Here is a 23,144-nt window from a genome sequence, read left to right on the forward strand (position 1 = left end):
CACTCCCAACCCGTCACATGTTGACGGACGGTCAGGGCCCCTCCCCGTCACCGACTTGCATAGAGCTCCCTGAACGTTGGTAATAGACACGTTGGGATCGCGGCGAAATGCTCTCCGCAGATCCATTCTCACAGTTTATCAATCTTTTTCTTACTCAATATCAAGCCACACTTATTGTTTTTACTTCTTTATTTTAATTGAATAATGTAGGACTTTTGTTGCCGTCAGTTATGGGGAGAGTAGGGGCTCAGAATACTGAAATTTGATTGTTTTATCGTTTTTTCCTTCTAATTTTGTATTATTTTCTAAACCACACACTGTTATTTACTCAACAACACATAAGTATCTGTTGACAGAGTCACATGTATAGCAATAAACTGGTCATGACGACGAAGTATTCTTTAGCCTTAACTGGCGTGGTTTATTTTCATATGTGCATTACACCACTTGACCTGCTCTCCATGAGAGCTAGAGAGAGAGAGCTAGAAGGGGAGGGAACAATCCCTTATATCTGATATCTGACGTCAGTTACAATAGCTGCGCCTCCTTACGCCTATAGCGCCCTCTTACTGTGGAACAGTTATAGTGCAGTTACATGCAGACATATTAATACTTACACTTAACACTCCCACTTATGAATGACGTGTATACTGTACAACTTTTCCAAGAAAAATAACAATTCAAAACATCAAAAGAACATGGCAGTCAATATTACATAGTAGGCAATATTTTACACACCGAACATGACCCCTGCAAAAAAAAATAATTTCAGTTTGGAGACAGGCTTGGTCATAGTGTCTGCAACCATATCATCTGTAGGACAGTAAACCAGTGTCATCTTTCCTTCTCTGATGACAGATCTAATGAAGTGATATTTTATATCCACGTGTTTACACCTCTGTTGGCACACAGGGTTTATGGCAAGTGCAATGGTTCCCTGGTTGTCTTCATAAACAACAGTTTTCTTATATACATAGGTATCCATTCCTTCGAGCAGTTGTTCCAGATAAATACATTCCTGTATTGTCAAGGCTAGAGCCATATATTCGGCTTCACAAGTTCATAGTGCCACTGTGGGCTGTTTCTTTGTTTTCCATGAAACCAGTGAGCTGTCTGTACCCATACTCACACAATACCCTGTGGTACTTCTCCTGTCTGTGGCGTCTGCCGCCCAATCTGCGTCACTATAGGCTTGAAGCCCTAAGCCCTCACGGCTCTTTCTGTAACAAAGCTGTTTATCTGCTGTACCTTTAAGATAACGGAAAACATGTTTTGCTGTAATCCAGTGCTCTTCTGTGGGATCAGCAAAATGCTGTGATAACTTACTCACTACAAAACATAGGTCAGGGCGAGTACATGTTGTCAAATAAATGAGGCTGCCTACAGCTTCTCTATACATTTTTACATCCGTACATTTTTGTGCATCCTCTTTGTAGTCTAGCTTTTGATCACATGGTGTTTCCCTAGTTCTACACTCCTGCATGTCAAAACGAATCAGGATCTTTTCCACATATCTCTTCTGGGATATTTTTACACAACTGGCAGACTGTTCGAAGTCCATGCCTCGAAAATGTTTTAACCTGCCCAGGTCCCTCATCTTGAATCTGGTGGAGAGCATATCTTTCACCTGCTCAAGGTTTCTAGTGTTGTCTGCTGCGATGATCAAATCATCCACCCAAATCACAATTATCACTTTCCCTGACTCTTTTGACTCCTTTGTGTAAACACAGGGGTCTACTGGGTTCTGTATGAAGTGGTCTTCAATTAGACATGTATGAAGCATCTCATTCCAATTTCGCCCAGACTGTTTCAGGCCGTAAATTGATTTTTCTAGCTTGCACACTAGCTTCTCTCCTTTCTTCTCGTAACCTTCAGGTTGTTCCATATATATGTCCCTATCAATGGGTGCGTGCAGGTAGGCTGTCTTCACATCCATCTGGTGTAAAATCAAGTCGTCTTCGGCTGCCTTCTGCATAACTACTCGTACACTGGTCAGATTAGCTGTAGGGGAGAATGTCTCACCCTAGTCTATTCCTTCCCTCTGACTGTAGCCTTTAGCTACAAACCTGGCCTTGTACCTGTCGTGCCCTTCAATACCCTCCTTGATTTAGTACACCCACTTGTCTCCCACTGTCTGTCTACCCTCTGGTAATTTTGTTAGAGTAAAAGTATCATTGTCCTCCAGGGACCTCATCTCCTCATCCATCGCTCTCTCCCATTTTCCTGATTCAGGGGATACCATGGCCTCTTTAAAGGTCTGAGGTACACCACTCACTACTCTGTAGAAGTAATCTATGCTGGTAAGTGTACTGTCATCCTCGTCACTTTCTCTCTGGGCATAGTCTTTCAGATACTTTGGGGGTTTATGTTCCCGGGGGGGATATCTCCCACTGCATGAGGCACGTGACGTCACCCTAGGGTGCTTCTCGCCATCATCCTCCGGTGGCTGTTGACCGTCTGTCTGCATGTCTGTGCTCAGTACACTAGGCTGTGTCGTCTCTTTCTTCACACCCTACTCTGGAGTCCAGCTCTGGCTCCTGTGTCTGTGTCTCGTTCTCACATGTTGTCTTTGTGACAAATGTAGATGACACGCTCTCCGCAGATCCATTCTCACAGTTTATCAATCTTTTTCTTACTCAATATCAAGCCACACTTATTGTTTTTACTTCTTTATTTTAATTGAATAATGTAGGACTTTTGTTGCCGTCAGTTATGGGGAGAGTAGGGGCTCAGAATACTGAAATTTGATTGTTTTATCGTTTTTTCCTTCTAATTTTGTATTATTTTCTAAACCACACACTGTTATTTACTCAACAACACATAAGTATCTGTTGACAGAGTCACATGTATAGCAATAAACTGGTCATGACGACGAAGTATTCTTTAGCCTTAACTGGCGTGGTTTATTTTCATATGTGCATTACACCACTTGACCTGCTCTCCATGAGAGCTAGAGAGAGAGAGCTAGAAGGGGAGGGAACAATCCCTTATATCTGATATCTGACGTCAGTTACAATAGCTGCGCCTCCTTACGCCTATAGCGCCCTCTTACTGTGGAACAGTTATAGTGCAGTTACATGCAGACATATTAATACTTACACTTAACACTCCCACTTATGAATGACGTGTATACTGTACAACTTTTCCAAGAAAAATAACAATTCAAAACATCAAAAGAACATGGCAGTCAATATTACATAGTAGGCAATATTTTACACACCGAACATGACCCCTGCAAAAAAAAATAATTTCAGTTTGGAGACAGGCTTGGTCATAGTGTCTGCAACCATATCATCTGTAGGACAGTAAACCAGTGTCATCTTTCCTTCTCTGATGACAGATCTAATGAAGTGATATTTTATATCCACGTGTTTACACCTCTGTTGGCACACAGGGTTTATGGCAAGTGCAATGGTTCCCTGGTTGTCTTCATAAACAACAGTTTTCTTATATACATAGGTATCCATTCCTTCGAGCAGTTGTTCCAGATAAATACATTCCTGTATTGTCAAGGCTAGAGCCATATATTCGGCTTCACAAGTTCATAGTGCCACTGTGGGCTGTTTCTTTGTTTTCCATGAAACCAGTGAGCTGTCTGTACCCATACTCACACAATACCCTGTGGTACTTCTCCTGTCTGTGGCGTCTGCCGCCCAATCTGCGTCACTATAGGCTTGAAGCCCTAAGCCCTCACGGCTCTTTCTGTAACAAAGCTGTTTATCTGCTGTACCTTTAAGATAACGGAAAACATGTTTTGCTGTAATCCAGTGCTCTTCTGTGGGATCAGCAAAATGCTGTGATAACTTACTCACTACAAAACATAGGTCAGGGCGAGTACATGTTGTCAAATAAATGAGGCTGCCTACAGCTTCTCTATACATTTTTACATCCGTACATTTTTGTGCATCCTCTTTGTAGTCTAGCTTTTGATCACATGGTGTTTCCCTAGTTCTACACTCCTGCATGTCAAAACGAATCAGGATCTTTTCCACATATCTCTTCTGGGATATTTTTACACAACTGGCAGACTGTTCGAAGTCCATGCCTCGAAAATGTTTTAACCTGCCCAGGTCCCTCATCTTGAATCTGGTGGAGAGCATATCTTTCACCTGCTCAAGGTTTCTAGTGTTGTCTGCTGCGATGATCAAATCATCCACCCAAATCACAATTATCACTTTCCCTGACTCTTTTGACTCCTTTGTGTAAACACAGGGGTCTACTGGGTTCTGTATGAAGTGGTCTTCAATTAGACATGTATGAAGCATCTCATTCCAATTTCGCCCAGACTGTTTCAGGCCGTAAATTGATTTTTCTAGCTTGCACACTAGCTTCTCTCCTTTCTTCTCGTAACCTTCAGGTTGTTCCATATATATGTCCCTATCAATGGGTGCGTGCAGGTAGGCTGTCTTCACATCCATCTGGTGTAAAATCAAGTCGTCTTCGGCTGCCTTCTGCATAACTACTCGTACACTGGTCAGATTAGCTGTAGGGGAGAATGTCTCACCCTAGTCTATTCCTTCCCTCTGACTGTAGCCTTTAGCTACAAACCTGGCCTTGTACCTGTCGTGCCCTTCAATACCCTCCTTGATTTAGTACACCCACTTGTCTCCCACTGTCTGTCTACCCTCTGGTAATTTTGTTAGAGTAAAAGTATCATTGTCCTCCAGGGACCTCATCTCCTCATCCATCGCTCTCTCCCATTTTCCTGATTCAGGGGATACCATGGCCTCTTTAAAGGTCTGAGGTACACCACTCACTACTCTGTAGAAGTAATCTATGCTGGTAAGTGTACTGTCATCCTCGTCACTTTCTCTCTGGGCATAGTCTTTCAGATACTTTGGGGGTTTATGTTCCCGGGGGGGATATCTCCCACTGCATGAGGCACGTGACGTCACCCTAGGGTGCTTCTCGCCATCATCCTCCGGTGGCTGTTGACCGTCTGTCTGCATGTCTGTGCTCAGTACACTAGGCTGTGTCGTCTCTTTCTTCACACCCTACTCTGGAGTCCAGCTCTGGCTCCTGTGTCTGTGTCTCGTTCTCACATGTTGTCTTTGTGACAAACTTTACTAACCTGTGCTTTTGCACTTTCCCCTTACCGGGATAATAGACTAGAAAAGCTGGGCTGCCTTTGTCATGCCCGACAAAAAGTCCTTTCTCACACCTGGACTCGAGTTTTCCTCTGTCCTGTTGGTAAGCATAACACACTGACCCAAACTTGTGCATCCTGGCTAGATTACACCTTTTTCCTGTCAGTGCTGTATATGGGGTGGTGCCCGTGTGCTTGTTAAAACACCGATTTCTGGTGTAAGCTGCTTCTTGGACCGCATAATGCCATAGACTCTTAGGTAAGTTACCGTCTATTGGCTTACACCTAGCCATTTCGAAAAGAGTGCGCCCTTCCCTCTCAGCTATCCTGTTCTGGTGCGGGGATTAAGGACAGGACGTTTCGTGTCTGATCTTGTTCCTTCTCAGCAGTGACTGAAACTCTCTATTTGTAAACTCTGTTCCGTTGTCGGACCTCAGGCATTTTACTCTGCCATACGGAGCTACATCTGCAAGGAATTTCTCTGTGGCCTGAAGTGCGTCACTCTTTGCTTTGAGAAAGTAAACAAACACTGCCTCTGTACACACATCTGTGAAAGACTGCATATATTTAAAGCCACCTATGGACTCATTAGTTACTGGACCGGCTAGATCTGTGTTAACTAGCTCAAGTGGTGTCTTTACTTTTTCTGTGGGACCTCTGTTCCTTGTTTGAGTGAACTTTCCCTTTATACACACATCACATTCTTTGTTAGGTCTATGCTTTTCAACATTAATGTGCATGCCTACTGTTACCGCCTGCAGCTTCAGTATATCCTCGTAATTACAATGACCCATGATCTCATGCCATGTCTGAATATCATGACTGACATTACAAACATCATTTTCATTACATTCTGTTTGTAGATAATACATTCTCTTGTACACCTCAAAGTTAAATCTCGTACCGTCAGGCTCAACAAGAACATCGTTACCTTCATTGAAGAACACCTTGGCACCATTTGCAGTAGCAGAAAATAGTTCTTGGGGGAACGAGGGTATGTAGAGGTCGTTCTTCAACGTCACTGTACACCGGCGCCCCTCACTGTCTACGAGGCATACCTGTGCGTCTCCTCTCCTGTGTGCCAACCCGAAAGTGCGCTTCCCGTCTGCCAGCTCCATGCTGTGTCTCTCCGGCTTGAAGGTGCTGTCAAAGTTCTTGAATCGGTTCCTGTCGTTGATAATGTGGGACGACGCACCTGTGTCCATGATCAGTCCCTTCCTTTTGGCCTGCTGCTGCTGCGCTGACCAGCTGGCGTATGCTGTCTGCGCCCCGAAGGTGAAGTCCTCTCTTCCCGCTGCTCTCCGGGCGTCGTCTCGACTCGCCTCACGTCCGCAGCCGCCATCTTGCACGCGCGCGTACCGAGCGCTCTGTTCGCGCTTCTTTCTACACACTCTGTCTGCGTGTCCCGAAGTTTTACAGAAACTACACCAAACAGTTTTTGTGCAATTATCTTTTAGGTGACCCTTTTCTCCACATCGCCAACACGCCATCTCCGTCGGGGGTCCGGTCTTTTTCTTTGGCGCTGACCGGGCCTTGATTACCCTTTCTCCCGCCTCCTCGGCGACCGGGTCTGAGTCTTCTGAGGCCTCGTAGTTCCGCAACTTGGCCTTGAACTCCCCCAGCGACATGTCCGCTGAACCGTGCGTCACCAACAGTGTGAACGGTTTATACATCTCCGGTAGTCCCCTCATAACCATCGCCATCATTAATCCATCGCTCGGTGCTTCTCCTGCACTTTTGAGCGCCGTGATAATCTGCTCCGCCCTGATGACGTATTCAGTCACCGTCTCTGTGTTAGCTTTCTTCAGCGCGGTCAATGTTATATGCAGGGATACAATCCGGGGCCTACCTCTGCCGATGTAGTGTTCTCTTAACACTTTTAGACTCTCTCGGCCTTTGTCCTTTGTGTCCCGGAATATCAGCCCCAAGCTCGTGTTGTCTAGGAGTGGTGCTAGCTCGCAGTATGCGTCGGCCTTCAGCTTAGTGTCCAGGGCTCGCGCGGCCTTCGTTATTTCTCCCGTGAGGCCCGTCAAAATTGTCTCTTTCAGCCCCACTCCGTGCATACAGCACAACATCCGCTCTTCCCAGAGCTCGTATTCTTCTGCCCTTCCGTCAAACGTGGGCCACTTGCTTCTGCCTCTGGTCACCATCTTTGGATTGTAGCTTAGCTTAGCTGCCCGTTAGCTTAGCTTTAACGTCCCGCGGTTTTCCCGCCGCTAAACTATCCTAAACTTTTCAGCTAACTAGCTATCGTTATTTCGCTCTTCCGTGATCTGGGCCCATAACCTGTTGACAGAGTCACATGTATAGCAATAAACTGGTCATGACGACGAGTTATTCTTTAGCCTTAACTGGCGTGGTTTATTTTCATATTGCACCACTTGAACTGCTCTCCATGAAAGCTAGAGAGAGAGAGAGAGATAGAAGGGGAGGGAACAATCCCTTATATCTGATATCTGACGTCAGCTACAATAGCTGTGCCTCCTTACGCCTATAGCGGCCTCTTACTGTGGAACAGTTATAGTGCAGTTACATGCAGACATAGTAATACTTACACTTAACAGTATCCTTGTGTGTATTTATTTGTTTGATTAATAAACACAAGTTGGAGTCCGTCAGGACCGAGGGTCGGAGCAGCTCATTTGCTTTATTGAATTTTACACCCGGAAGTAAGTATTCTCTCCGCTTCGCTTGACAAACCCATCCATGGACAAACCCCGTGATAGTCCTCAAGCTCTGATTGGATGTTTGAGTGTGCGCCGAGGGTTACGCCGAGCGTCGAACAGCACTTTGAAATGAGATGGAACCACGGCAGACTGTCCAAAACTGGATTTGAACGGGTCCTCCCCCACCCCATCCCCAGAACTACAAATGTAGTAACTGTGTAGTAACTACACACTATTGTGTGTTTTGCAACTCGCAACATGTTCTATGGCAAGTCTCTGCTGGGAATTGTAGTTTTAAAAGACGTTTTCATATTTCCCATAATAAGAAGTTGCCAGTATTAAACTGTGTACATCCCTGGAGGTTTAGGGGATAGGAAACACTCACATTTAAAACATATAATTAATAAATGGGGGGAAATTGCTTGTGCCCATAATGGGCAGCATTAATATTAATGCTGCCCATTATGGGCATTAATATATATTAATAATAGTAATGCTCTATAATAAAATAATAAATATAAATATAATATATATAATATAATATAAATAATATATATATATATATAATATAATATAAATAATAAAGCTCTTCTGACCTTAGCTGTCATGTGGGTATATATACCCACATGACAGCTAAGGTCAGAAGAGCTTTATTTAACTGCTCGTCTTATGTCTGTGACCCCTCCTGTTGTAAATTGATAAGCCTGAAACATGCACTTGTCAAGGTTCAGAGGCAAATTTTGCAAATATGGCAGTAGCATCGATCATCTTAAGATAAGATATACTTTATTGATCCCAAGTAGAAACATTTGCGTTACATCAGCATGTGTAACAGTAGTAAATATGCAACGGTATTTATTTGTAAATCATTTAGTATAATCACACAAATTCTGTGTTTTATATTTAATAATTCTGTGTTCTTTATTTATTGAATGTTCAATACCTGACAAGGTCGGAGATGAAAAACTTGGGTCGCAGGTTCCTCAACAGTGCATTACAAGACATCTATCAATATGTATGTATACCTCCACCATTAAACTGTCATATTCTGCACATTTCTTATACTATCTACATACATCTTATAAGAGTATAATACATATGTATAATATCAGTTAATATAAGTGCTTAAACATACAGTAGTTAACATTACAGGAAAGCAATATATTAGTACTTTGTCAGGCTTAATATTTATACCCCCAAAGCTTTTTTCTTATTCAAAATAAGACCTTAACCTAAAGTATTCTTTAATGTTTAAATAAAGCCTTATTAGTTTGTCTGTCTGTGTCACCTATTAATATCTAATAATAAAAATAATCAATTTCAATAACGTGCTTTAACCACTAGGTGTCCCTTTCTATCAGCTGTGCACCGTTATGGTGTAAATATACCAATATACCGATTAGATCAAATATAAAAGTCAGCCGAATTAGTATTGATACTGCAAGGAGTTGACCGTCCGTCAACATGTGACCGGTTGGGAGTGAGAACGTGTTGTGTACAGAGTTATTGCAGTGGGCAGGAATGTTTTCCTGTATCGGTTCCTGTGACAGCGGAGCTGCAGCAGTCTGTTGGAGAAGGAGCTCCTGTCTGTCCAGCTGTGTGTGTGTTGGGGGGGGGGTTATCTGTTTGTCCAGCTGCAGGTGGAGAGGATGGGTGGGGTTACCCATGATGGAACCAGAATAAGGTTTGTTGGCTTACACGCCTTTCATCGTAGTGGAAAATGTTGTCATATGCAATATGTTTGGATAGTTTCACCATTGAAATGCGTTTGATAACATTAGGTGCTCTCATAGCCGTGGGAACATGTTTCAAATGGGGGGTGCTGTGGGGATGACACCAGGGCTGGTTCTGACCAATTTGCTGCCCTAGGCAAGATTTTAGCTGGCAATGAAAAGCCTCTACAAAAGACCAATACACTACAAAAAGAGAAACGTATTGATATGGTGGACAGCTTATATAAAAAGGCTTCAAATGTATTTAGTATTGCATGAACATGTTTTAATTGAGGGGTGGACTTCACATCCTCTAAGGGGGTCCGGGGGTGCCCCCCCGGGAAGATTTTTTTTAACATTTTAAAGTAAAATACTTCAATCTGGTGCACTTTGAGCGCCCAATTACTAGAGACTGATCTAGGGGATACAACTCTAAACACCCACGTGAAAAAGATCGGTTTGTATGTGAACATAACCAATAACCTACCATAGCCAATAACAAATAAATGTAGGCTAACTTGTTTTATTTTTGTGGTTCATTCATATCTTATTTTATCAGTTAACATTTATTTATTTATGCATATTTTTAAATCCCTCCAGTTTTAAACAATTGTTTTGGTTTACTGTCCTATAGTATACATTGGAATGATTTCAAACCTGTTTTTATATATCCTAATAATTATAAAGATGTCCCTTTGAAATATTTGCTAACATAAATTGTGATCAAAACGTTTGAGATCCACTGAGATAACTTAGACTAAAGTGAACTATCTAAACACTCAGAGTCCTTTACCTCACTGAGCCTCTCAGTCTGACAGGACAGAACACTCCCTCCACATTATTGTAGAAACAGCTTCTTATATCCGTTAGCGCAGCAGAAGCTAACAACAATCCCCGCCGGTACCGGTGCACCCCCTCTCTCTATCTATCTATCTATCTCTCTCTCTCGCACTTTGGCTATGAGCTGGGCGCCTGATAAGCCAACATTCCCCACTTTCATCACTTACAGCGCCCATCGTACAGGGCAAATGGAAAATGTAACCGGGGTGAAAAGGGTGTTATCTTTACTTAATTATGAATGTTGTTACATCAAGGCTGAAAATTCGTTATTTTTGTATTATATTTGCATTTAATCTTGTGGAAGTGCAGATCCCCTGTCCTCCACCAGGGGGTGCTGCAGCACCCTCAGCACCCATACTTCCCACGGCCCTGGGTGCTCTAGTGCCAAAGTTGTGGCTGTAAAAAATTATCAACTTTTCATTTGTATGGCATCCAGAGCTTCCACATTTTAGGGAATATGTTTTTTGATTTAAAATATCATCAATGTCATAAGCAATGGTTACATTAAAACCCTTCTATTGTATTCGTTTCCGCCCCCTTACTTTGGTGTTCGCGGTCAAATTTGACCGGTCCTGTTTTAACTGCTATTACATTAACACAAAAACCATGAATCATCACCAAATTTCATTCATTTCATCAACATTGTATGTTGAGTTGGCACCTCAGCTCAAAACGTACAAAAACACAGAAGAATAGAAAGTTAACCCATTGAAAGGATATGAGAGCAGTGCTACAAACTACAATTCCCATTAGATGCGCGCCCAACAATCGTTACGAAGTACACAGAGTTGACATATTTGTAGTTCTTCCGGCGTGTGTGCGTGGACTCGTTCGACTTGTCTTGCGTTGACGGCCGTATAGGCTCCATTCCCTTTCAGAAATCCGTCAATCGGGCGCGATCCGAAGCCAAACCCTAGGCTTGTTTGAGACAAGCGAGACCTGCGCAGACCTGCGCAATTTCGAACAACGTCTTGCTCGTGCATTGCATGATGGTTAGTCATTTTGTCCGACTTGCTCTGGAGGCTCGCTCACATGAGACGTTGAAATCTCGCGGGACAAAGACGCCCGCAGCCTTGAGAGCGAGGCGCGGCGAGGCGCCGCAGTTCCTCTCCACGGGCTGCGGAAGCGAAATGCTTGATGGGAAACGACTCGCTGGTATCTCGAACTGAGCACTCATTGGTGGTTTTTACCCCGTGCTGCTGATGAAGCTCTCCATTGGCTCGGCAAAAGTTTGTTGTTGTTTTGTGTCAGTTTTACGTCGCCACTTCCATTCACATTTTTCATCATTGTTCCACAATGTTTATCATCATGAAATTAATATCTATATATGTTATACTATACTTGCACTGCTTACCGTTTTCTCACTTTATATATCTTAGCATATTCATACATTGTTCATACTGCTCACAGGCTGCTGTGTATATTCATACCCCTCACTGTTTATTCATCATTCAATTAATTCTATATTTTATCCTGTAGATTGTGTACATTACTTTTCACTTTACTGCTTGTTGCACTCCTGGTTGGAAGCTAAACTGCATTTCGTTGTCTCAGTACCTGAAATATGTGCAATAACAATAAAGTTGAATCTAATCTTGAGCAGGAACAAATGTATTTACTTAGTACATATCTGACATTAACGATTAAACACATGTGTGCATTCTTTATAAATGCAAACCGAGTCAAGCCGACTCCGGAGGTGGCGGTATGCACCTTAAAGTGGTTTGCAATCCGCCAAAAAACCGAGAGAAGAAGAAGAAGAAGGTGAAGAAGTAGAAGAAGAAGAAGAAGCCGATTCGGAGCTGTCCGACTTCAGGCGAGCTTTTTGAGACCTCCCCCGGCTGCGATCGGCTATTCTCGTCTACTTTCGAGGCGAGCCGCAACGCGTCTCAAACAAGCCTCCTGTGTTTAAAAAAATATAAAATACAAATTTGCACTTTTGCTTCCTTAGCAACGGCAGTATCGTTTGGGTGGCGATCTGAGTTTGGGTACCGTATTTGTGACAGGACAAAGGGTCGCCGTGACGACGTGGTGATGAGATGTGGATAACTTTCCAGATAAAGACCATCCTTATACTCGAGTTGTGGTTTTCAATAAGTGAAAAAGAAAATTCAAAGTAATCACTACCATTTTCATATCTCAATCATTTGTCCCCAAAAGCTTTCAAATGTAGTAGCAAAACCAGTGATCCAGATCAGGATCATTTTAATTAGGCCTATAATTAAATGATATAATAATACATTTTATTTTTAGAGCGCTTTTCTGAAACCCAAAGACGCTTTATATGCAAGCCTACCTCCAAAGCGTTATACTTCAGAAGTTAAACAAATTAGATAAGGCAGTGGATGGCAAAGTACCAGATTTCACACATGAATATGCTTAAAATAGGTTATGGTGTTCCTATCACTGACAATGAAATCATGTAGTATTTCAACTGTAATTTCCTAAAAAGTCAAATGCATTTTGGTGGAGGTTTTCATCTTATTTCTAATAGAAACATATGAAATATGACTCAAATGGAGCATATAAACAAGAGAACAAACGTGCAAAAACAAAACTGGTGTTCAAATAACAGATTTTATTTGTATGCATTATCCCGGAGAATTCTTCGGCTGCCAGGAATGAGCCCACTCCTTGCCACTGAAAACAGAATGGAATAATGTTAGTTACAGTTACTGGTTTCGTCTTTCCGAAAAGCATAAACCATGTGTGAAGCAAACATCTTATAACTCAATTTATATAAGTAAATGTTTCATTTACCATTTAGAAAAAGTGAACATAGAAATTAAAACAAATGTTCTAACAAACAATAAAAACAAACAAAAACACATACATTAACAACAATGAAGTTAAACAATAATTTGTTCCTACACTACTTCAGCTGCTTCAGAATAACAGCAGTGAAATATACAAGAGGACTGGTGGTAGATTTGGATGTTTTGCATTTGTTAAATATCATGTGTTTATTCTCCAACATGGGACTACATCAGATGACATGAAGCCAAGTAACTGGAAGATATATACCATACTGGACAGGGCTCCCACTCCACCAACATTTCTGCTTTTCCCTATCAAGAGAAGAAAACAAATCTCTAATTTCGGAAAGACCAAACGCATATTAGCTATTTAGCAAACAATTGTGTTGGAAGTTTGTAAATCATAAAGCACACCCTATGTATTACTTTTATTCCCGTCTAAACTTTCTCATTCTTTCTTTTATTACACTCCTGATGGGGAAAGTTTCTAGGCGAGTGTGGTAGGAGCAATCTGTGAACATCAAAGCAGGTTCCACATACAGTATTAGTCATATTAGAAATAAAATAAATACAACTATGAACACTTAAGTAGCAACCAGACTTGCATGATGAAAAGTGACCACACTGTTATCACTGGTCAAAAGTTACTGTATACATCATTGAAATGGAACCAAGCTGCTCTCAGTCCTAACATGGGATGCTTGTTTGAATGGCCATACCACTGCTGAGCCTGAGATGACCAAAGAAAATACTGCACTGCCGCTTCCTTTACTGCCTAGCATTCTCATCACCACCTTATCAACTATGACTGTATGTATTTTAGTCTAATTAGACAATTAAAGCCCTTTGGATTTTTGGATAATGTATCAGTTATAGTTATTAGTCACAATATAGCATTGTTAACTCACTGAAGAAGCATCAATCACTGCGTTTACATGCACTTTGCTAAAGTACATGTCGATAGATTTATTAGAATACCAATCAATTCGACTCATGCAAATGTTTATAATCAGTCCAAATACTTAATACTGTTAATATACCTTACTTTTTCTTTTTGCGTCTAGGACCAAGTACTGTGTCCCTCACGGACCCTGTCCTGACAGCTGTGGGTTGAAGAAGAAATATTACTATATACATACAGTACACCAAGTTAAGCTTAAACTCAAGTTTCAAAATACATCCCACAAATGCAGCATCACATGATGCAATAGGTGTTAGGTATTTTTTTTTTTTTTTGTTATTGCGATTTAATTGAGGTTGATCTATGAAGTCTAGGTGTTTTGTTGTCTTGCCTATATAATTGACTCCATACTTTATGTGTAAGGAATAGTTTGATAAATATTAACATGTTGTGCTGTAACGTTAAATGAATTTAACTTTGATTTAAATACCTAAGTTTATTCCCCGTATGTTCATTATGGGACAGTGTCGTATCTAAATGCAGTTCTTGAGTATAAAGTTTAAATATGCTGCATGACGTTGTTGCATGAGTTGCTTCGAAGTTTACCCCTATGGTCAGGGATTGCTTTAGGTAGACCACAATATTAATGATATCAACCTCTCATACAATATATGGACATGAGCCAAATCATTTTTGATGTAATCGACCTAGTGCCCAACGCTACAATGTAAGACCCTTTCTGTGTGTAAACCAAATCACATAGGAGTTTTATTTTGTGATTTATCAAATGTAAAGTAAGCCTGCTGTTGCTTTGCATTTTTGTGTGAAAAAGGTATAACCATATAGTAACCACATGTCTGTTCAGGAATGAAAGACTGTATTTTTCTAAACGTTTAATATTTATTTATATCCGAGTACCTAAGGATATACACATACCCAAGTATCCCATTTTCCTTTCATATTTATGAAGTTGTAAGTGAAATTGTAATTTAGATTAGCTATTGTTGTTATTATTATTTACCTATTGGAACAATCATTATTCCCAAAAATGCAAGAAGTGCAATTAGGTGTTTTGAGATATTGTAGAAGCATGACTTGTCAACAAGTTACCTACAATACTTTTTTAGGAAAATATCGGAAAACACTCTTGACTTTTATAAATATAAAAGCTGCAAATCTCAGAGAACAAATGTCACTGTGTGTGCTGTGTGCTCTGCATGTGTGACCATTAAAGAGGGTTTCATCCCTCCGATTCTATCTATCTATTTTATTACCTGGCCCCTCCGTGGTGGTAGCCTGTCTCACATCATCCCGCTGGGGCTGCTCCTCCTGCCCCACCTCTATGATGGTGCACTGCTTCACGGGGGGGTCTTCAGCACCTCCACCTGCACGGTGCTTGTCTCTGGCACCTGGCTCTCTGTGGTCCCTGCCTCCTGCCAGTTGTTTTCTGGTTCAGATGGGTCACAGGGTGTGAGGTTCAGCGTGACTGTCTCTTCCTCAGGATCTTCTGCAACCCCCTGGCCAGTGGAGTCCTGTGTCCAACCTGAGCAAGTTAAACAAATGTTGGTCTTGACTTGCTTAAGACAAAGAGGTTAACTCATATATCTAGAAATAAGAAATACAGCGTGCTTAAGGTATGTTTCCAGACAGGGTCAAAAATATACTCGTCATGTCATAGGACTGTGTGCAGTCAAAGTTAATAGCAGCGAAATAGTGGTATTTATCCAGTCAATCATTTATGGTTTTGTTTTTGCGATATTATTCTTCCGATTTGTGTCTACATTCCATGTGATGTGACATGTCAATTTGTCGGTAGACAACATATAGACGTGTGTATGTATGTTCCCTTACATTATTTACATCCACACATTTTGTTCAGAATTTATGAGACTGACGCAAACGTGTTTTGCATAAGTGCAATCAAAGAAGTAGCAAGTCGCTTTGGATAAAAACATAAATGTAATGTAAAGGGACCTCTGGATGCACTGGATAACTGCTTTTGTTTACAACCCGAGAAACATGACCTTAATACAGAACTGCCAAACTGAATATGTGGTCAACTGGGATCGTCTTCATGTATTGAGCTCTTACCATTAACCTCAAAATATTTCTCCCTTTTGGGCGTTGATAAAGGAAACCGTTTAGGAACGGTTTGCTAAAAGGAAATTGCTTAAGGGATGGCTCAAGCCTAAACATACATTTCAGTCATCAAACCTAACTACCTTGACATTAACAACTTTACAACTTTCAATTTGTATACAATGAATGCGCAAGTGGTAGCACAATACCCCAAAATGTTTTTTTAAATTCACGTAAACTTGCCTAACTATTTTCCTGATAAATAACAGCTAAATGTCCATAAGTCCCCTCTGTAGAGTAAGCCATGTCTCATTAGGCTACATACTCAGTGTTTTAAAATGTATTTATTGTATGTAGTTTGCTAAAATAATAAACAGTCAAACGTTGTCCATATCCCTAAATATTTTGCAATTACTTTCAACTTTTGTCATACTTTGCAGCTAAAAATAGTGACAGTTAACAGGTAGAAAGGATGTGTGTTAGTTGTCTCACAAAAATATAGTTTGCCAAACCCAAATAAATGGCTCGAATGACTGCTTTCTGGCTGTATCAAAGGATAAATACTGGATCAAGTTGTTGTCCCACAAGATTTGGATGGATTGAAAACAGTCACTGTAAATTGTTGTTAACTTAACTGACTTTATTAAATGAGTTGATCCAAACTCATTCCATATAACTGTGTTGGTTATAAGGAAATGTTAAGCTCTCCATTGATACAAACATTTTGTGTACACAATACTGTGAACTGTGAAGATATAGTGCAAGCATCTCACCTTCACAAAGGTACTCATAAAAAGTGCCTATCTTGTCAAGGTAATCCTGGGCATAGGCGGTCAGTGTGCAGCGAGGGGTTAGGATTTCAGATTTGACGTCCTTCTTCCTGGTCTCCTTGCCAAGAAAAAGCACTGGTTTAAGGCCAATGGCATGGAGTTTCTCAAGCTGTAATGACAAAATAATATATTTACTGTTTAAAGAAATGGAAAGGAAACATCAACAACAACTATATAACTACAACTATAACATTACTGATGACAGCATCTAGTTGTATGCCATTCATAAACCTAGATGCTGAGTTAAGCTTTTGCAGAATCATGTATTTACCAAGAAGGGTTACACAGTAGAAGCAGAAAATATTTTATAGACAAACACAAAATACAAAAAAATCAGTATCCTGAGTCCCAGTTCAAACCCTGATGATCTTAAAGTTAAAGTACAATAAGATACAAATGTGTGACCACTCAACAATTAACAGTTAACACTTACAATGACTATTGCATAATTAAAAATGTAACACAATCCAAGCATAGCTTGACACTGTTGAAATTGAAATTGCGTGCTACGATGTAAAACGTTCCCGTATGTTGTGGCTGCAGTCGTAAGAGTAATATAGAGTAGTAACATACAATTCTGTAGTCTTATTAAAGGTGGGGTAGGTAAGTTTGAAAAACCGGCTCGAGATACACTTTTTGTTATATTCCATGGGATGCTCTTAACATCCCGATAGCAATGAATATCTTAATTGCTTTGACAAAAAATCCATAACATTTTTTAGGGATGCACCGAATATTCGGCCACCGAAAATTATCTGCCGAAAATGGTTAAAAAATGTTAGCACCGAAAAAATATCACCGAATGTCAGAGAACATGGTTACGTTGATCATACTCCGCATATTTGTCCGGGTGTTTTGATTTCAAGTGGTGGAGTAATCCCGAAGTGGTGAAAGTCTTTGCAGTTACACCCCCTCGAGAAATGTCAGCTGAACACGTTTTACAAATCGCAATTCGCGCCTCTTTTTCTGATATTTTGAAATATCTCCAAGGGGCAGACATGTTGGCTGTGAGCCAGCCGCGAGCATGGTCGCGTGCCGTGCTTGTTGTCGCCGCGTTTTGATTACGTCATCACAACAACACGTTAGGTTACCAAACTTATAGGTGCATTTGTTGTTGTTGAAGGCCTGGCTGTTACAGTCTTTATTTGCACTATTTTGTTGTAGGCCTACTGGCCTAGATGTTTATGCAGTTTTAAAGCACCTTGGCTTTGTTCCGAATGCACTTTGTTATAGTTATCCTAAAGAGAAAAGAAAATGCACTTGACTTGGAATTAATGTACAGTATGCATTCAAAAGTGCTGGATAAATGTTTTATGGACCCATAATAGTGATTATTATTTAAGTTAAGTTTTGCCATAATCATGTCTTTTTCCATAATCAGGTAGCTGAACAACATTGGTAAAAAAATGTATACATTATATATATATATATCAATCATTTTCGGCCTTTCGGCATTCGGCCAACTGTTTCCTATTTTCGGTATCGGTTTCGGCCAAGAATTTCCCATTCGGTACACCCCTAAAAAAATGTCATCTGTGAAAGCCGTAATACTTTAAAAAGCACGATCAATCATCTGAGCCGGCCCGGCTAAAGTAACTGGATGGCCTACCTGCCTGTCAGCCTTCCATCTGTGCACAAACTTATCTCGTGCCCTCATTGGTCATGTGCGCATTCGTGTGTGTTGGAGGAGGGGCTCTATAAGGATGTGGCAGATTTTCTCCGGTCGTGTATTTTCAAATTCTAGCGATCTCGAGCCGGTTCGTCAAACTTACATACCCTACCTTTAAGGTCTAAAAGTGTGTACATAAGCAAGAATGAAACACAACATGGAAGTGAAGGAAGTGCTCTGTTTATTTAAATGTGTAGTTAAATTAAAATAGTGTCCCTTGGCTGTGAAAGTTAAGATAAGAGTAGTTTTAAAATTGAAAGAAAAGAGAATATTAAATAATACCTTTGCAATAATATCTATATTTGAAGTTGATATCAAAGTGTATAAATTATTATTAATAAGATACAAACATCATTAAGAAACAAATGTATATAAAAACAACATTCAACTTGATCCTGGCCCAATATATTGGCAAACAGTCAGGGTCCGTCTGTGTTAGTTCTTTGGTGTCAGCTTGGTGTGTCCGGGCCTTAACATACAGTAAAAAGTGTACATACCAAGACAATGGCTTCATCCTTGATGGAGGCAATGTTGTGGTTCTTTTTCCGCCCTGACACCCAACCCCCTCGCTTCTCATCAAACCTCTTGAGCTTCTTCTCAAGGCGCGGCTTTTTTGGCTGCTCCTTAAGGCAATGTCCACAGATCTTCTGTGCACAAAATCAAATGTTCTGACAGAAGGGACATGTCTTTTTTGTAGACCCACCTGGCATGATTAACACGGGATTACAAACAAACAGACAGACTGACAAACACAGGAAAGTAGAGAAGTACACAGCATAGATAGAAGGGTGAATAAAGAAATAGATGATAGATATAAGAGAGCTAGATAGGGAGATAGGTTGAGTTTGGCTCTTAAAAGTGCTGTTGGTTTTATGATGGTGTAGATCAGTGTATGTGTACGGAGCTGCAGGAGAGAACAGAAAAAGTGAATTATGTAGTGAAACTAGCTTTTTTAAATGCATATTGTGACGGTTGAACTACTTTAGACAGACTGAGTTCATTTACGTGTTTCCTGTTTCATACGCACAAAGGCCCAGATACACCGGCCAGTCACCTGAGAAGTCGCCGACGCCGACACCGACTGTTGCGTCGCCGGACTCTCCTGCGTATTTGCCGACTTCGCGCACTGGAACACACCGCAAATCTGAGCCGAGCACCTATGAACTGTGCATGCGTGAGTGGCAATAACTCTCCATACCAGCCGGCGGCGGTAGTGTGTATTCATCATTCAAAAGAGGCAACAACCGGAACAACCGGAAGACAGAGAAGAAGAACAGACTCCGTGATATAAACAAACAACAAATGGCGTTTTTCTTTCCATTTTCACTCTTGTCCATTGATTACATGAACGAACAGGAGCTCTATAAACCGATGAGGTGAAATAGCCGTCCGTGTGTGTTCCATCTTCCATTTTAAATAATTTGTTTACCTCCCTCACTTCCGTTAACGCTTCTCATGCACTGATTTGCTAGCCAACAGCCAATCAGTGTTATCCCTTTGTCCGACTTCCGGTGGTGTTCCCGACGCTGATTCAACAAGAAAAGGCGTCAGGTCGGCAGAAAAGACCCGACTGTACGGCGCACACCACTCCGAATAGGGCATGCCCATGCTCATGTTCGGCCCGACTCCCATTTACTGCAGATTTCGGGCCGGTGTATCTGGGCCTTAACAAGCACATGGACGTGGACTATGCCCCTCCCCCCCAAACATATATTAAAATGTCGGCCAGCGTTAGTACTGTCATGTGTAAAACAAAAGCGATTAAGATAACGTATAACTCACACTTTAACACCGACGTAACGTATGTAGCCGTAATTAAGACACATATTTTTCACACACAACTTATGAGCTGATATAAATGTAGCTAAACTAGTTTAAGCTTATGTTGAACTAGAGCTTGAGCTAGCTAGCTAGCCCCCCGCAAGAATAATTTCACATTAATGTTGCTTTGCTGATTATGGCGAAAGCATTTCTCAGACTTAGAACAGTCCAGTATGTATGATGAACCATGCGAGTAAAGGCTTAAACAAAAAGCCCCAATTATTAAATCTAAGCAAAACATGTATCAGACTTTAGTGACCCAACTTAGTTTGTCAGAGGATGGATCGCAATGCCGGTGGCAGCGTCTTTGGCCAATAGGTGGTGCTCTGAATGATGTAATTTCCTGTACCGATCATACAATAAAATATTAATAAATTTCCTATATTTTGACACGATAACTCTTTAATAACCTAAGTAGCCTACGGACAAAAACAAAAAAGTATATATTGCCTTATAAAATGCAGAAAAGTTTAAACATCTAACATGATAATAAAAAATAAAAAATAATGATATCTTAAACCAAAATAAATAAAATAGAAAATTAACCGACAACAACAATTTAACATAAATAAAACAAGGATTAAAACAAGGATAAGTTTGACTCAATGTTGTGTAAAGTACCCGTTATGGTTAAAAAAAATTGTTATTATTTTTTGAAAATAATACAGCTTCCAGCTTCCCAAGACACGAAGAGGAGACACGAATAATTCTTCCACTTGAAATGCGTTTAAACTGTGTCAGAGAGATGTTTAATCGGTTCATTTGAATTGGTTAATAATTGGTGTTTAATACTGGTAACTTCTAATTGTTGGGGGGGGGGGGGGCGGCGTTCAATCCAGTTTCGATTCCGTAACCTTGGCGCACTGCCACTCCAACATCCAATCCCGACTTGAAGTTTAATCACGGGGACTGTAGTCCTAAACCATAGCTGGGGATTATGGGTAGTGTTGTGTCTTCCGCCATCCTAAACTCGATGATGCTCGAAATGTCCCTTATAGGCCTACGTCTGTTTCCGGTTATTTTTATTTTGAAATTCAGTTCCTGAAGGACGGCAAAGAAGCCCGTGATTGTAGAATTAAACAAATAAATAAAAACAAGGATAATTGTGTGTTATTGTTGACTAAATAACAGTGTGTTATTTTGAAAAGAATAACAAATTAGAAGGAAAAATGAGCCCCATTTATTTTCCTCACAGACAGCAACAAAAGTCCGAAATGATACGATTTTAAATAAAAGCAATAATCGTGGCTTGATATTGAGTAAGAACATGTTTTTATGAACCACACAGCTTCCGGTCTTCCTATAACACGTAATGCCGTGAGACTACCAACAGAAATACATTGCTTTTAAAATGGTGATGTGCAACACGAAAAAAAAGGGGAAAGACTACCAATAGAAATACATTGCTTTTAAAATCGTGCTGTGCAACACAAAAAAAAGGGGGAAATCGTGTTGGTGAACACGAATCAATAGATAAAAAATCATGTTGGTGAACACGAAATGCCGTGAGACTGGGTTGGAGCGTTGCCGTGTGTGTGTGTGTGTTAGCATTAGCAAGTGTTCGTGTGTGTATTTTCCCTATAGAGTGGCGAAGTCACGCCCACTTACTTCCGCATCATGGGACCTTATTCCGAAAAAATAATACATTGAAGTCAATGGAGAGAGAAAACTTATCTTTTGATCCCGTTTGAATTTTGCCATGAATTACACATATGTTGTTTTTCAATCTTAAAAAATCATTTCCATGTCAAAAAATTCAAAGTTTGTCTTAAAACTCTTGAAATATAAGACTATGAAAAATACGCAACTAGAAGACTACAAATCGCTTAAGTGCTGTCATAACTGATGTATTACCTCCAGATAGCTAAAAATACATTTACTTACTGTACTTACTTACTTTAACAAGATTCCTGTGTGCTTTGTACCAGGTTGTTATCATACCAGTAATAGTACCTCTTGCTCGTTCTCAACTCAAACAAAACAAGAGAGTGTACCTTGTTAGCTAATGTTAGCTAGCTGACATTAACGTTACACATTACACTCGTGTTACTCACCGAAACCTTGTAAAGCCGGTCCCGCATGCTGGCTCTTACGGAACCGACTAACTCCCCTTTTTCGTATGTACAGCTCTCAACATGCCCAGACTTGTAGTGATTTTCACCTCTTTTAATATTTTTCGCCTCATTCTGAAAGAAAGAGGTGAAATGTACCAACGTGACGGCCATCTTGGTGTTGGTGACGTGTGCAAGACCAGAGTTGTAGTTCATTGAGCGCTTCACACAAAGAAATGTGTAACTTCACAGTTTTACGACACATTTTATTTTTTTTGACGTGCAAAATTATATTTTAAATTGACAAACATCATATGTGTAATTCGTGGCACAATTCAAACGGGATCGAAAGATTATCTTTCTCTCCCCATTGACTTCAATGCATTATTTTTCCGATATAAGGTCCCATGGAGGTCCACCGGAAGGGGAGGGACTTCGCCACTCTATAAGGTAAGACCCGACTAACTCTGTCTCTGATTGGCTTACCCTGAAATGTTACCCTGCGTTAACCGATCATCACTCCTCTCTGGTCCCTTTCACTTTTCCATGCTGCTGTGAGAGGACATCGCTGTATTCGCCTGTAAGTTACATCCGCAGGGAGATTCGATTCAGTTCCATCACAGGATGTAATGCAGTAACGCACCCATTTAAATCAGAGTAACTATAACGGCGTTACTTAATGGGAATAAGTAAATAGTAACGCTATTAGTTACCGCAAAAAGTAGTTGCGTTA

The 23,144-nt window shown here is 40.7% G+C and overlaps 1 long non-coding RNA gene across 2 annotated transcripts; it reads right to left on the minus strand.

The window, feature by feature from the left end:
• Nucleotides 1-14,100: 14,100 nt before the first annotated feature.
• LOC307023103 lies at nucleotides 14,101-16,974 on the minus strand. Of its 2 annotated transcripts, none has more exons than XR_013803596.1 (3): nucleotides 16,814-16,974; nucleotides 15,236-15,504; nucleotides 14,101-14,163 (listed from the first exon to the last, which is right to left on the minus strand). It is a non-coding gene; the product is annotated as an uncharacterized lncRNA (long non-coding RNA). The 2 variants fall into 2 exon arrangements; XR_013803597.1 differs by lacking the exon at nucleotides 16,814-16,974 and adding an exon at nucleotides 16,053-16,247.
• Between the last annotated feature and the right edge of the window lie 6,170 nt (nucleotides 16,975-23,144).

The sequence above is a fragment of the Notothenia rossii genome (assembly GCF_949606895.1).
Source record: "Notothenia rossii genome assembly, chromosome: 10".
NCBI classification, from domain to species: Eukaryota; Metazoa; Chordata; class Actinopteri; order Perciformes; family Nototheniidae; genus Notothenia; species Notothenia rossii.